The following is a 9,933-nucleotide window of genomic DNA, read 5'->3' as shown; positions in this document are numbered from 1 at the left end:
GTCGGATGATTTTGAAGTTGGAGGAGAAAATGATATGGAATTTTTCGCCATTCCCTGCTTTTTTGAACCGGAGTACACAGATAAATAACTTGGATGATGTGACAGGTGACGTTTCCAAGGTGATGATGTGATTTCCAGCATTGCAGACCAGCGCAACACAAATAATTGTGCTTAAAAATTATATAAATGTTCTTTTTTTTAAAAAATTTATGACAGATCGTTTCGCTAGATAGGACCCTTATTTCTCGACTGGGATTGTGTTGAGACTCTGGAGCTGCATTGAGATGGATATTTGAACCTTCTTTGAACATTAGGATAGTTGGTTGCCATTAAAGTCCATTCTGTGTACAAAAATACTGAAATGTTTTCCTCAAACTTAATTTATTTTCCACTGAAGAAAGAAAGACATGGATATCTTGGATGACATTGGGGTAAGTAAATTATCAGGAAATTTTCATTTTGAGGTGAACTAATCCTTTAAACATATATTTATATCAGTTAAGCCAGGGAACAAGTTCTGTTTAAAAGGCACATGACTTAAAAATGGTTGTTAGTAATGCTAAGAATGTATCATCTTGTTTGTTTTTAGTCTTAAGCAGAAGAAAAAAGCGAACACCCAAAAGACCATGGACCAATGCTGAAGTGAATGCAGTAATAAGACACTTCAGATCTCACATCAGTAAAGGTCACTTGACGTCAATGATGGAATGTGAGGTCTGCAAAAGGTGCGAGCATCCAGTGCTACAAAACAGGACAGTCCAAAACATCAGAGACTTTGTTAGAAACCGAGGGCTTACCTTTAAGCGGATGGAGTTTAATTAATGACAAAATTGACACTAAGTGACAATGAGTCACAATCTTCTGAAAGCAATGTTGTTGTTTTTAGAAGTAACGTTTTGTAATTCCTGTCACTAAGTGAAAATGTTCTGAATGTAAAGTTATTGTTTTTAGAAGTAATAGTTTTTTTAATTACCGTCACTGAGTGACAATGTTCTGAATATAATAGTGCTGTCAAAATCAAAATAAGTTGGATGTGACAAAGGGCTGTGGAGAAGGGGAAAGGATGGTGGATGCAGGCAGATGGGAATGTGAGGGCACAGATGGATGTTTCCAGATGTTGCTGACCCAGAGCGCAACCAGGACGATAGCCCACAGCGGACTGAATGGAGGGAACAGCCATGATGGTGATTTAAGGGGCATCATCCTTGTGACGATCGACGAACAGGCAGATGCTGGAAGAAACTCTCGTGCAGACGTAAAGCCGAGGAAGCAATGAAGTGCCGATGACCGACCGACCGACGGAGCCCCAGTGACGACCCCCAAGAAGGAAGCTGGGATCCTGAGGGCTGAAGACGAGCCATTTTGACTGAGGGCGGAGGTGACAACTGAGTGAAGGCGGAGCTAGCCAGAGCCGAAGGGGTGGAGGGTCGGAGGGCAGTGGACGGTCGGAGGGCAGTGGACAGCTTGCTAATCCGCAGCAGAGGCGTGCCTAGGTCCAAGGGACCCAGGCAAGGTTGAATGGCCAAAGGTCAACGCTAGAGTCGAGGGAGGAAGGAGTGCAGGAGAGCCAGGGTGACGGGTCGAGGTGAATCTGAGCACTCCAAGGCTGGAGGTGGAGCCACGGGCTCAGACCACAGGCTCAGACCTTGCAGGTCCAAGCTGGAACCTTGCCACTGAGTTACCAATGGAAGACGATGAAGACTGGGTGATAAGCACTTCAGTGGCTGATGACTGATGATGGGCATAGAGAAATCAATAGAATACAACAAAAAAACAAAGTGCTACCAACAGCAGTCAGGAGAGGTGGTGGGAGAGGGAGACTAGGTGGGGTTAGCATGACTGAAGAAGATAACTGACATAGAGGTAAGTGAACTGCTCTCCACTGATACCACCCAGTCTTCATCGTCTTCCATTGGTAACTCAGTGGCAAGGTTCCAGCTTGGACCTGCAAGGTCTGTGCCCAGCACTCCAAGGCTGGAGGTGGAGCCACGGGCTCAGACCTTGCAGGTCCAAGCTGGAACCTTGCTACTGAGTTACCAATGTAAGACGATGGCAACTGGGTGGTAATCTGAGCATTTCAGTGGCTGATGACTGAGGATGGGCATAGAGAGATCAATAGAATACAATAAAAAAAACAAAGTGCTACCAACAGCAGTCAGGAGAGGTGGTGGGAGAGGGAGACTAGGTGGGGTTAGCATGACTGAAGAAGATAACTGACATAGAGGTAAGTGAACTGCTCTCCACTGATACAACCCAGTCTTCATCGTCTTCCATTGGTAACTCAGTGACAAGGTCCCAGCTTGGACCTGCAAGGTCTGAGCCTGTGGCTCCACCTCCAGCCTTGGAGTGCTGGGCTCAGACCTTGCAGGTCCAAGCTGGAACTTTGCCACTGAGTTACCAATGAAAAATGAGGAACAGTTAGTTCATGCGTTCATGACCTCAAGGCTAGATTATTATAATGCTCTACTGGGTGGTTGCCCTGCAGGCTTAATAAACAAACTACAGCTAGTTCAAAACACAGCAGCTCGAGTTCTTACCAGAACCAGGAAGTATGACCATATTAGCCCGGTTCTGTCAACACTGCACTGGCTCCCTATTAAACATCGTATACATTTTAAAATATTGCTGATTACTTACAAAGCACTAAATGCTTTAGCTCCAACAGTGCTTGAGCGAGCTCTTAACGCATTATAGTCCTTCACGTCTATTGCGTTCTCAAAATTCCGGCCAGTTGATAATACCTAGAATATCAAAATCGACTGCTGGCGGTAGATCCTTCTCGTATTTAGCACCAAAACTCTGGAACAGTCTTCCTACCATTGTCCGGGAAGCAGACACACTCTGTCAGTTCAAAGCTAGACTAAAGACACATCTCTTTGACCTAGCAGTCACATAACACATTATAGACTTCTATAATTCAATGTTAGGCTGCATAGATCAGGTCATCCGGAACCGGGAACACTTCCCATAAATCCTGATGTACTCGTTACATCATAAGAAGAATGGCATCTACGGTAATTTTACTGTTTTTGTTCATCCCGAGGTTTTCCCGCAGCCTGCCGGATCCAGATCTGATGAAGGACCTGCGCCTGGACACACTCAAACACACGCACACTCCAGATCTGACGAAGGACCTGCGCCTGGACCCGATAACAACGCAGTGCTGAAGTGCCAACTAGTCTCTCCCTATGGAGGATCCCTTTACCACTCTACAAGATAAAGCGTTTCAGGAAAATTTGTTTCGCGTATCTACCCCGAAGTGACAAAATAAAATAAAATAAAATTCTGTATTAAAATTTATAAGGAAAGAGCAGTACTTTGTTTAGCACAAACAGTGTATATATATATATTTGTTTGTTTGTTTGTTTATTTATTTATTTTTAACAGATTGCCTGTGATGACTGTGGGCGATGGTTCCACTTAAAGTGTGTGGGCAATCCATCCACAGAGGATGAATACAAATGTACTTCTTGCAATAAATAACTAAATTATGAAGCCATTGTTTTTGGAGTTTGTTTGTTTTTCCCTTTGGTTAAACCTACTCGAAAATCAGTCTTTCAAAATAAGCATAATTTCTTTCATAAAATGTGACATTAAAAGCACCTGTGACGTGATAATGGTTCAAATAGTCTTCTGCTAGAGGCTTGTCTGTACTAATCAAAGCCTTAATAAACATTACATTGAAATCGGTAATAACGTTTTAAATTGGAAAAGAAATAGTCTGGATTGAATTGACAGATGGGGAAAAACTTGCCTCTAATAAAAATAAAATAAAAGTTTTGGAGTTTTCAGATTTAAAAACGTCAATAAAGGCTCGTTCGTTCTGCTCTCACGGACCAGATAGATTATAATATGCTTAAAGGACAATTCCGGTATTTAACACTTTAAGTCTATTTTGTAGTTTGTTTTGGATGAACAAGAGTGGTGGACAAAGAAATTTTGACAATGGTTCCTGTCGCGACTTTTTGACTATTTTAGAATTGCCCATGACCACTTTAGAATGGGAGTTCACAAACATGTCCTTAAAACAACCCTTAACGTTCGTTTTCAAAACTGTGCAACTCACCGAGTGGTTAGTGGTGTTCGTTGATGATTAAAAACAAATATATCGGCGCAATATATGATTTCAATCCGTTTATTTTTCTATAGTGGAACTATTTTTTCAGATACCTCACAACCGCGTATAAACTTCCGCTCTTCCGAAACTTCCGTTGCTCTGCTCACGCTAGCCTTCTGAGAGACAGAGAACGTCTCCGGTTACTATGGTAACCTCGGTTCCCTGAGAGGCGGGAACGAGACATTACGTCAACTGTGACGTATATGGGAACTCCTCCCTTCTCCATTTTGCTGAAATCTTATGGGCTAACGCCAGCTGGGGACAGCTGGCCAATTGACGCGAAGCATGCAAATACTGACAGGCTGCGGGCAGTATAAATGCATGGGTTCGTGGCAATAACGTCAGAATCACGACTGAACGCTGGCACAGCTGATCAAACAGCGACACGGCGGTTAACGTAATGTCTCGTTCCCGCCTCTCAGGGAACCGAGGTTACCATAGTAACCGGAGACGTTCCCTTTCAAGGCGGTAACTTCGACATTACGTCAACTGTGACGTATATGGGAACTGTATAAAATCACGCCGTGAGAGCAGAGAAGATAAGCCCAGACGGGGAACCCCTTGTCACATAAGCGTATACAACAGTTCCTAGCCAATAGCCGCACCGCTTAGGAATACACACATCTGATAGGCCGAGGTAGGCCAATGAGACGGCAGCTTCAACCCTATCAAAATTTGCATATCCCAAGAATTTTAACGTGAGGTCTGCACTGACAGTGACAGGGCAGGCACAACACACATTAAGCACTCAAGCATGAGAGAAAACACAGTGTCGACGGCTTCGCGGTGACAACTTGTATGAACCTAATAACCATAACAGGTTAGCTAAAGGTAGCTACTGCACTGGATCACAGTTTCACGGTACATGAGTAAACTCAACTTACCGAAAGCACTTGAGACGCTACGGACCGTACATCCAGCTTGTAAAACCTGCCGAATGTGTTCTGAGAAGACCAGCCAGCAGCAAGACATAAATCCTGGATAGACATCCCTTTAGACCAGGCCCACGAGGAGGCAACCGCCCTCGTAGAATGAGCTCTGATGTTAAGGGGACAATCCTTACCCTGGCATTTATAAGCCAAAGCAATTGCGTCCACAATCCAGTGAGAAAGCCTCTGTTTTGAAACAGCATGTCCCTTATTACATCCACCAAAGCACACGAATAGCTGGTCCGACTGACGAAAGGCGGCCGAGCGATCCATATACATCCGCAAAGCCCTGACCGGGCACACAGCGGTCTGGGCGTCAGCGTCATCCGAGGCTGACGGTTCAGCAGATAAGGCGGGCAGGGAAACAACTTGTGCCCTGAACGGTGTATTGAGTGACTTCGGAACGTATCCCGGTCTCGGCCGGAGAGTGACGCTGCAATCGCCCGGTCCGAAACAGATGCAGTCGTCGTTCACCGAGAACGCGTGCAAGTCCCCGATGCGCTTCGCTGAGGCAAGAGCCAGGAGTAATGCCGTCTTTAAAGAGAGCTCCTTGACCGCAATCGCAGCTAGGGGCTCGAACGGTGGTAGAGATAGGGCTCTCAAAACTAGAGCTAGGTCCCACGGCGGCACAGAGGGCGGCTGTGATGGACACAATCTCCTCGCTCCCCTGAGAAACCTGGTCACCATAGCGTGCTTACCAATCGATTGCCCGTCGACCGGGGAACGAAAAGCAGCAATAGCAGCTACATACACCTTCAGTGTTGATGGCAAACTGCCGCTATCCATTCTGTGCTGCAGAAAGCGCAAAACATCCGACACTGAACTAGTCACCGGGTCAATTTCGATGTCCTGGCACCACTTAGTAAAAACTCCCCATTTCAGAGCGTAGAGGCGTCTGGTTGAAGGCGCGCGCGCCTCCGCGAGTGTGCTCAGCACTCGAGAATGCAGAGTGTTTCGCTCCACTAAAGTCCCCGCAGCGGCCACACATGAAGGTTCCACAGCTCGGGGCTGGGGTGCCATATCGTGCCATTCGCCTGAGACAGCAGGTCCTTCCTGAGGGGGATTCGCCATGGGGGAGCCACCATTAACTCTCTCAGGTCCGCAAACCAGGGCTGATTCGGCCAGTTCGGGGCCACGAGGATCACTGACGCTCTCTCCTCTCTGATTTTGCACAACACCATAGGCAGAATCTTCACTGGAGGAAACGCGTAAAGCCTGGCTTCCGGCCAGCGCGATGTCAGAGCATCTCCCAACAGTGGGGAGTGAGATAGCGAGAAGAACGTCCGACAGTGCGTGTTCTCGCTTGTGGCAAACAGATCCACGTCCGCCCTCCCGAATCGATCCCAAATCATTTGGGCTGACCCAGGGTGAAGCCTCCACTCTCCTTGAGGAATCCCGTTCCTCGACAGCATATCTGCTCCACGGTTCAGGAGACCGGGGATGTGCGCCGCTCTTATGGAGAGGAGGTGACGGTCCGCCCACAACAGGAGACTCTCTGCCTGTTTGAACAGAGCTCTGGAGCGCACGCCGCCCTGACGATTTATGTACGAGACCACGGACGTGTTGTCGGTTCGAATCAGTACATGTTGCTGCTCCAATTTTGACCGAAATGCTTCCAGGGCTAAGGACACCGCCTCCAACTCCAAACGGTTTATGTGCCACTCTCTCTGTGACTCCGACCACAGGCCTGAGGCAGGCACGCCTAAGCACACTGCTCCCCAGCCCGAGGTTGATGCATCCGTCGAGACCACGGTGCGTTGTGTCACTATACCCAAAGGAACTCCTGGGCTGAATATGTCCGGGTTGCTCCACGGTCTCAGAGTGTTGACACAACTGTGAGTGACCGTAATGCGCTTGTGGCCTGAAGACCACGCCCTCGGCGGAACTCGGGTTCTCAGCCAGAACTGCAGCGGCCGCATATGCAGCAGACCCAGGTGGCACACTGAAGAAGCCGCCGCCATCAGTCCCAGGAGCCTCTGAAATTCTCTCAATGAAACAGACCTGCCCGGTCTGAAACGGCGCAGGGTCGAAGAGATTGTCTCTATGCGCTCTTGAGAGAGGTGGGCTCGCATCGCCACCGAGTCCAAACATACTCCCAGATAAGTTATAGTCTGACTCGGAATAAACACGCTTTTCTGCATATTCACACGCAGTCCCAGCGTATCCAGGTGGCGAAGCAGCGTTTCCACGTGACTGATTAGCACATCTCTTGAGTGGGCTAATATCAGCCAATCGTCCAGATAATTCAGGATACGCATCCCGCTCGATCTGAGGGGGGAGAGCGCTGTGTCCACACACTTTGAAAATGTTCGGGGAGCCAGGGCTAGTCCGAACGGTAGCACCGAATACTGATAAGCCGTCCCTTCGAAAGCAAACCTCAGGAAGCGCCTGTGGCGCGTCGCTATTTGAATATGAAAGTAGGCGTCCTTTAAGTCCACTGAAGCGAACCAGTCCCCGGGACGAATTTGTGCCAGGATCTGTTTCAGTGTTGTCATTCTGAACGCGCGCTTGTGAAGTGCTCGGTTGATGGGTCTCAGGTCCAGTATCGGACGGAGTCCTCCATCCTTTTTTGGCACCACGAAATAACGGCTGTAGAACCCGCTCTCTTGCTCGCTCGGAGGGACCCGCTCTATCGCTCCTTTCTCGAGCAGACTGAGAACTTCCTGTCTCAGAACGGGAACGTTTTGGGGCGAGGTCAGTGACGGGACCACGCCGTTGAAGCGGGGTGGCCTGCGTCTGAACTGGAGAGAATATCCGTGCCGAATTATTCCCAGTACCCACGGTGAAACGCCCGGAATAGCCTCCCACGCGTCCGTGAAGTGACACAGCGGACTCGTTAGCTTTATTGCCGCCGTAGCTAGTGACGATGTGTTTTGACTGGAGCCCCGCCCCCGCGAGTCTAAAAACACTGGCGGGAGGGCGGCTCGCGATGGGCTTGGTGTAATGTTGACACTCTCGTGCCCTCGAGAGGCCATTATAGTTATGGACTGTGACTCTGCGCTGCTCTGGGGCAGGGCGAGTGACACAGTGTTTGGTGTAAGAGGAAGAAAAAGCTCTTTTTGTGCAGGGGTACATGTTTTTATTGTGGAACTCACACAAACAGAAACAACATTTGCACACACAATGCACTTGTCGCCCGGGGTAACATGGGGGACATGGTGCTTTAGAACACGGCGTTTGGGGGAGGGCCCCCCCGCACGCTCTCTCTTCCTCTTGACCGCTCTGTCAGGTGGATGGCTTGGTAGTCGAGGATGGCGCGCTGGTTCTCTCACGGCGCGGGCTCCTCCTCTGACTCTGACCCTGGCGTTTTTTCCCAGGTCCCGTCCACTGCTTGTTCCGGCCGCGGGCGAAACGGGCGTCCGGTTCGGGGCGGGGCACCACGGCGGGCTGTCTAGCCTGTCCTTGAGCCTGGCGAGGAGCCGAAGACGAGCGGGATCTCGCCGATGGCTGGAGTGAGCGACGGGGCATCACGTGGCTCATCGCCTTCGCGCGTTTTTGCGTCTCAGAAAAACGCTCCGTGACTGACTCCACGGCGTCATCAAAGAGGCCGGAGGGAGTGATTGGAGCGTTCAGGAGCGTCTTGCGGTCAGTGTCCTTCAGGTCAGCTAGGGTTAGCCATAGGTGCCTGTTGAGGACGACCATGAAACCCATGGAGCGGCCGATGGCTTGAGCAGATCGCTTGGTAGCCATCAGCGCGAGGTCCGTTGCCGCGCGCAGATCCCTGATGACGTCAGTGTCCACTGTGCCGTCGTCTAGGGATTGAAGTAGCTTCGCCTGGAACACCTGTAGTATCGCCATGGCGTGTAGAGCTGAAGCTGCTTCCCCCGCAGATGCGTAGGCCTTATCCGCCTGGTGGGCGGTGAACCTGCACGGCTTGGATGGCAGGCTGCGGTCCGACCCCAGTGCAGATGAAGACGGGCACAGGTGCGCGGCAACGGTCTCCTCGACGGGGGGCATGCGCACATATCCGTGGGCTTCCGCCCCGTCCACGTGCGCGAACATGGCCTGCGTGTTCGAGTGGGTGCGCGCCGATTGGGGTGCAGCCCACGCCCTCACCACGTGCTCGTGAACGTCTGGGAAGAACGGGGTACTTCTCCTCGATGCAGTCTGACGACGGCTCGACTGGAGAAACCAAGTGTCCAACTTGCTCTTGGCTGGCTCGTCCGGAGCGCTCCACTTGAGGTCCAGCTCAGAGACGGCCTTGCCGAGGACCCTGACGAGCTCATCCTGGAGGTCTGCAGGGCCCTCTTGGTCGGGGCGTTCGGATTGAGACGCCCAATCCTTTTCCGACGCCGAGAGTGACATGGAGTCGTCTTCCCCACCAGCCCCAAAGGAGACGAAGCTCGCGACGGCGTGGGGGGGGCGAAAGCTCGCGTCCGCGAAGCTGACGGCATCGAAGACCTCGTCGTCGGATGGGGGAGGGCCCACCAGCGGCTCGCTGGCGGCAGTGGGCCTTATCCCCGCTGCTGATCGAGCCACTTCCCTTCTGGCTCTGAGGGCGCGCACTGGCAGCTCGGCGCAGTGGGCGCACGTGTCGTCCGTTAGTGCCGCTTCAGCGTGGGCGAGGCCCAGGCAAGCGACACAGAACAGGTGAGTGTCGGGCGGGTCTAAGGGGCCCGCACATAACTGGCATGTAGTAGCCATCGGATGCGTCGAAGAAAAATGACTATTAGTCCTCTAATGCAACTTCACGATGACGAATGATTTCTTAGCGTGAAAAGAGAGATTCTGACGTTATTGCCACGAACCCATGCATTTATACTGCCCGCAGCCTGTCAGTATTTGCATGCTTCGCGTCAATTGGCCAGCTGTCCCCAGCTGGCGTTAGCCCATAAGATTTCAGCAAAATGGAGAAGGGAGGAGTTCCCATATACGTCACAGTTGACG

Source organism: Leuciscus leuciscus, assembly GCF_965113295.1.
Source record: "Leuciscus leuciscus genome assembly, chromosome: 16".
In the NCBI taxonomy this organism is placed as follows: Eukaryota; Metazoa; Chordata; class Actinopteri; order Cypriniformes; family Leuciscidae; genus Leuciscus; species Leuciscus leuciscus.
Note: the sequence above shows the minus strand (reverse complement) of the source record.